The sequence below is a fragment of the Cinclus cinclus genome, chromosome 5, assembly GCF_963662255.1.
Source record: "Cinclus cinclus chromosome 5, bCinCin1.1, whole genome shotgun sequence".
Lineage (NCBI taxonomy): Eukaryota > Metazoa > Chordata > Aves > Passeriformes > Cinclidae > Cinclus > Cinclus cinclus.
The window spans coordinates 27,009,564-27,016,468 of NC_085050.1; positions in this window are offsets into that span (position 1 = coordinate 27,009,564).

A 6,905-nucleotide genomic window follows, 5' to 3' on the forward strand; every position below is an offset into this window, starting at 1 on the left:
TTATGATAAATCACCAGCAATACCCAATTATTAATGTTTCATGGGTACTCAAAAGAAATCTTATCCTGAGGTTAGCTGTGAAAAATTGATTTGATATTTGAACTGTTCAAGGAATAAAGACATTTCTCCTAGCCTGAAATGCAAGTTCAAATAAGCAGAAATAAATATGCAGAAAATATTCTTGTCTTAGTTTTCAAGTTAAAACAGGAGCAGAAAACTCTACTATCTTTGCAGACTGTAACTACAGAAGGTAAATGCTTCTGGAGTGTTGTTTGGAAGAAGGTGCATAAAAATGAACCTGCTCTCAGCCTGCAATTGTTGGGTTTTGACACCACTTATATGAACAAAGTATTATGATTACTGCTATCACTGTACAATGTCTAATTGAGATAAGATGCTTTTGAAGACTTACGTGTGAAAGAAAGTACATCACTGCCAATGGCCCCATCCTTTCTGGTACTCAACTTTCAAACTTTGCCTTAATTCAGTGCAATGAGCACCTTGTAGGATATGGCCAGCCTCTGTTATGACATAACCAGTGCAAATGCAGTGCAAACTCATTCCTGTGTTGCAGTATTTTCCTAGGAAGTGTGAAAGAGTGACTGACAAAACATGCTGCCATGTTAAAACTACAGTTTACCTTCAAATGGCCCTACAGAAACTTCGTAAGTTCCCCTTGACTTCACTTGTGGACAATTACAGATCAAATAAAAGCAAATGCAATATTGCCAGTGTTACAGCATGGGATGCTGCACAGACAAATAATTCTGGGTCTGGGTTTCCAGCTGTCACCTGGCTGAGACCATGCACAAGATCACAGCAGATGTGAAAACAGGACCTGAAGCGAGCCCCCACATCTTCAACCCTGATGGAAGCTGACAATCAGAAGGAATGGTGGATGATGGTGCATTCTCTACTTCTTGCATTCAACAGATCAAGAACAGGTGTCTTCCTGGGACCACGCTTTGATCAGACATGTCACTGAGCTCTGTGGGGGGACAACTGTGAAACACAGACTCTTGATAAAGCCAGGACAGATGAGATGGTGTGGAATCTCCCTCCAGTTACGAACTATGAATTGAGGAAACACAAATTGTCTATGGATATCCCAGATATCTGAATGGCCACTTGAGATGATGTGCTTTAATTTGCATGTGTAGTCTTCACAACTACACATTCAAGTTAGGCAAGCAATTTCACCCGCATTTTTGCACATGGCCTAGTGTTCTTCAGGGTTTGAAAAATCAGCCCCAGCATGTTTTATTATATCAGTTACTGGAATCTAAGGACATTTACACACAGATTTGCCTTCCCCTCACCAGCCTCATTCTGTATCTCACAGTGCATCTCAGGCTAGACTCAAATGGTGAACCAGAGCTGGCTCACTTTCTGGTACACAGTAATGTTAATTCTCCATCTTGTCATGAGTATTGTGCAGATCAATTGCATCCATGGCAGGGGTCTAGCCAAACCCAGCTCACTACAGGCTTGGAATCAGATGAGCTGGCCTGGAAACTGGAATGAGAAGGAGAGGAAGAGAGAGGATTTACTAGAGAGAAGTGTGAGAGGATGAATTGTTTAGTTCCACAATATTACCAGTATTAGAGACTTTTTTTTTTTATGGCTTACTTTTTGAGAAGCCACTGGAAGAGATATTCCCAAACCTTTTGCTACAGTAATTGTATAATGACAATCAGTGTTAACCTGCGAAATGCAGCTTTTGATTTGGAATGGCCAACCAATTCCTTATAGTGTGGTCTGCAACTTGTACAAAATGGTCCTATTACATGATGAAGGACGTGAGATATGATGATGTTATACATCAATATGTATATAAGTATTTTTATATAGACTTCTAGAATACTGCCAAAACATTTATGACAGCTATATCACTGCCTTTGTTTATATTTTTTTTACTGTGATATATTCCACAGGCACGTTAACTGTTGCACTTTGAATGTCCAAAAGTTATATTTTAGAATAATAAAAAAGGAAGTGTTTCCAAAATGATGGCTGTTGTGAAATGTTTGAAGAAGGGCAAACTGGCCTGAGTGATAGTAGACACAAAATGTATTTCAAAATTGCCCCTGTTGATATTTTGTCTTTGAAAAAAATCTTGTAAATGAAGATCTCTATATTTCAATAAATGATATATAATTTAAGGATATGTGAGGGGTCTATACTCACTTATTGAAAGATGGTTATAAAGAATCAGTCTTGCTCAGGGATTTTTTCCCTCAAGAGGTCTTTGAGTTCTCTGCAAAGCCATCAGGCAGTAATGACAAGCACGTCTCCAAGCCCTTCCAGTGGGCAGAGTGAGGAAGTGCCGGCAGCAAATGACCAGGACACCAAATGACATCTGTGGGGAGTTATATTATCACCCAAAACACAGCAGGTATGGTGCTCCAGCACTGGGTGGGTGAATGGATGGACACTGGGCTCCCTGTACAAGATGAAACCCTTCACCTAGACACTGTGTGTGTTGGGGGGTTGATGCCTGCTGATCTGCACACACTCAGGAAAGGCTACAAGGTTTTTTGAACTTGTGCTGAACTCGCCTCCTTTGTGAATCAAACCAGATTTTTAGTACGGTTCTGTGCTCCCACAATAATCAATTTTACACAGTTTATGTAACCGAATGTGAATTTGAGAAGATTAGAAAGATTTCAACCTGAAATCAGAGTTAAACTTGACAGCTTCACTTCCTGCACAAAAGCCTGTCTTGGTTTCCCAGTGGGAGCCAGACAAGGCTGGCAGAGGGAAGGCCCTGTAAATGGGTTGGTTAGCAACCTTCTGGCCTTGGGGTGGTCACTGTTCTTGCTGGGAAGTTGCTGGGAGAGGCACTCTCCATCTAACATCTCCCCCTCCTTATTCAATTGGGGTGCAGCATCCTGGGCCCTTGCCTTGTGTAAGAGTTACAGTGGGTTCTCTCCTTTGTGTGTCCTTGCTGAAAGGAGTTTTTATCCTGTAACCCTGTGCAGACACACAACACTTCCTGTCATCACAGGGGGACAGGAAAGAGTCCTGGAAATGCTTGTGCCCTTACATCCTGCTCAGCCGTGCAGCTGCTCTTCTGGAAGCTCAGCAGCTGTGTGAGACATAAGGACTAAGGGACTCGTTATTTCTCCCTGTGGGACAAAGGGTGGGGGTACCGAAATCTCTCTCTATGCAAGAGCCTGGGTACAGAGCATTCTCCCAAGCACAGGGCATGGCTGTGTGTGCCTGTGAGCACATCTGTCCATGCTGGGGAGCATGGATGGTGAGTTCTCACTTTCTTGCTTAAGTAGACCCATTTTGGGCAAAATTCTAGCCCCTTGCTCCACCAGCCTGGAGAGGTCCAACACGAGTTCCACACACCATCTTACTCCCTGTCTCAAGGCCTCGGCAAGTATTTGGCTGGAAATATGCTGAGGGCACACAGTGGCACACAGCAGAGGCAGTCTGCCCAGCAAACAGGAGCTGTGAGAGCAGCACTGTGCCAGGACCAGAGAAGGACAGGCTTCTGGCCAGGTGGATGGGAAGACAATGGGTTTAGGTTATGCAGGTAAAAAGATTTTTGGCTGAGCTTCTGTATTTCTATGAGTGGTGCAAAAAGCAACAGGTTCACGAGCCAGAAAGAAATAATCCAGCCACCTTGACATGTTTCTCATGGCTCTGGAAACCAGAGGCATGGTGCCTTTGCAACTGGCTCGGCAATATGGCTGTGTCCCATCAACCTATCCCCATTGTGAGAGGTTATGTGGTATGGGAGATGTTTGCTGGCATAATCCCCAGGAAAAATGAAAGGGAAATTAAGAAAAGACTTTGTAGGCTCAAAAACAAAGAAGAGAGAAAGTCATCTCATGAATCTGGGGTAGCTCATGAAACCAGCAGCTGTAGCAGAGTCTGTACTCTGCCAGAGTCCCATCACTGCTGCCTACAGCAAGGTAGCTCAGCTCAGAGGGTTTGGGCTCAGCAGTCATGGGCTCTGTCCTGAACCCCTTGGCACAGCAGCTCATATGAGACCAAAACAGAGTGTGTTGCAGAGGAGGCACCAGGTCCTTGTTCTGCCAGCATTGATGTTCAGTGCTTTTCAAAGGGAAAACCTAATTTCTAACCCAAATGCATTCCCATCTGAACAACTGGAGGTGAGGATTAGAACCATCTCTAAAAATTCCAGAATTTCCTTTAATTTGTTAATAATAATGTTACTGAAATAAAGACACAAATTTTTCTTTTCCAAGTTGGCCACAAGATGGAAGCAATAGACAAAAATATGTGAAATTTTCTTTTCCTCATCCTTCCTCTGGTTTCCTCATCCTTTCTCTGGTTTTGCTTGCACAGTAACACAGATGTACTGCCACTGCAGAGGCAAGGCAGCTGGAGCTCTTAAAGCAATAGGAAGAACACGCAGTGTCCATCAGCTCCAGCTGTTTTTTTTGGAAGAACTTTGAACCTATTGTGATAACTGTAGTTTTTTTACAGGATGAGACTGGCAACTGCCTTACCCCTGATAGCGCTGAAAGGTGCTCTGCCTTTTGCCTCAAAAAACTTATTTCTTGTGGAGAGAGAAGGAGGGATTTAAAATAAAATATGATTTAAAATGAGGCAAGAAGTGAGACCTTAGATATCCTAATATCACCTGAGATGACATCTGTTTCTCTGCATTCATTTTTTTATTGCTTTAGTGTTGTGCGGGTGCAATATGGGGACCTGAAAGTACTGCTGAGCTGAGGTTCATGTGCCTTCATGAAACTCTGAAAAATAGTTGGGACCATCCTACTGTATGTACCAAGACCCCCAAAATGTAACCCCCAGAAGGCAGAGGGGTTGGAGGTTAGCTCGAGTTTGCAAGCTATTCCCTGCAGCAATCTGATGTATCAGATTTTGCTGTATCCACCCTGCCAGTAGCTCTGCTGTACTCTGCCAGCAGGAGCATTGCCTGCTTCATCATTTCTCTATAAAAGTGATGCAAGCTTTGTAAGAAGGCGGATGCAATTTATTAGACCTGATAAATCTGAAAGAAAATTAGAAGAAACTCACGTCAGGTACTCAAGCCCTTGAGGTAGGGCTTGGGTTGCGTTTTCCAGCTCTACTAATTGGCCTCATAAAAGCTGTCTTTTGCATATTATTCCTGGGTGGCTGAGACAACAGCCCTTGTATTGCCAGCAGAAGCATGTGCCAGCTGACACCCAAGTCTAAGAAAAGCCTATTTAAAGGCAGCTCTAAGCTTTGAAATTGCAGCCACCTTGTCTAAGGTAAGTCAAACACGTGTGGATTTCCAGAGATAGCTATGTCAAAAAGTGGTTCCTGCCAGCAAGCACATACAGGTGTAACTGCATTTGTACCAAGTGCATTTGTGATCTCGTTGCTGTTGAGTGCTTTTAAAGGTAGAGTTCTATTTTTTTCACAATCTATTTGACATGCAAGATGATGGGTGCTTTGGTAGGTAAAAAAGCTGATATACTGATATGGGAACAGTGTCAATGCTCTAAAGCTAATCTTGAGTTATACAAAAAATAGGGTCTACCCTAGTCATTCAACCTGGCATGCTGTATGATACAAACCAGAGGGTTTTCCCAAATTAATTCCAATTTGAACCGGAGCCTGCCATCTAGGAAAAAAAAAAACAGGCTTTTCTCATCTCTGTGAATCCTTGTGTAAATATCAGGTTTTGCAGCTGCTTACATATGAGACAAGTGTTATTAGTTCAACACTCTGGGCATGCACCAAACCAAGACTTATATTTTCACACTGTTTACTCAGAGGAGCTCAGAAACCCCATCATTTCTAGTCTGATGGGCTGGATGAACAGGGAAGTGGGATTTCATCAGCATATTTTAATTGTTTTTAGTGTGGTTCCTGGTGTCCACCTGTGGCAGTCCTGGTTATGTGTGTGCAACACTCTGATGCTCTACATATGAAGTGGGACCTCCTTTGGCTAGAAGTTAGTGGAGGTGGACCAGTCTGGAGGAGAAAAGATGCCTGTAGGAAAAAAAAAAAGGCACAACACTTCTATTCAGGGAAAACAAGCAGGTGAATTTAGTTAAATGTGTTTTCCCACTCTGTCACAAGACCTTCCCATGCTTCTTTGAGCTGTGTCTCCCTGTTAGTAGGCTCAGAGAGATTGCTCTGTGAAGAGCAGGAGGAGCACCACTGCCAATCCCTCCTGGGCTGGGTCAGAGCTGCTTGCACTTGGGTTTTATGTATGAAAAAGCAGGAATGTACAGAGGAGCCTCCATAGCATTTCCAACTACAGTGTGATGTAGCAACACGGATGCTTTGACACTGCCTTTGGCTGCAAGTACCAGGGACTGACCATGCTTCTCTTACAGCTGTGGGCTGGTCAGGAGATGCTCTCTCTTGACTGAAAGGCTTTTGGCACAAGTAGTGAGACAATGCTGAGGCATGGCACGGTCTGTTTTTTCTGCTGTCTTGCTAAGACTGCACCATTTGATCAAAGGTGCATTTGATTTGGCTCTTTTCTCCTGTGCCTACCCTTTTCAGCTTCCCCCCAGAGGTGGGCTGGGAGCTCTGCTGCATCTCTGCCCCACCTCAAACTTGGACAACACCAGATTCTGCTGAGGGCTAGAATCAAAGGCGTCCAGTGCCACTGGACCAAGCTCCTCCTGAGAGCTGGCATAACTAATGCATTTCTATGGCTCCTCCCTGGATCCTCGGCTGTTCCCCTGGCAGTGAGAAACCCTGAGAATTAAATACCGTGAAAAAGCGTTGTTGAAAATGTTCAAGAGAAACTGCATTTCAAGAGAAAATTCATTCGAAAATGTCAGCATACTGTAAAAGAAGACGAAAAAAATGGTGCGAATATATGTTGCTTTACTGTCAAAAACTGAGCAGCCCAAACCTGTCCTGAGCTGCCAAAAATTAAAAACTTTATTTTTTAACTTGAATATTTTGGTGTTCAG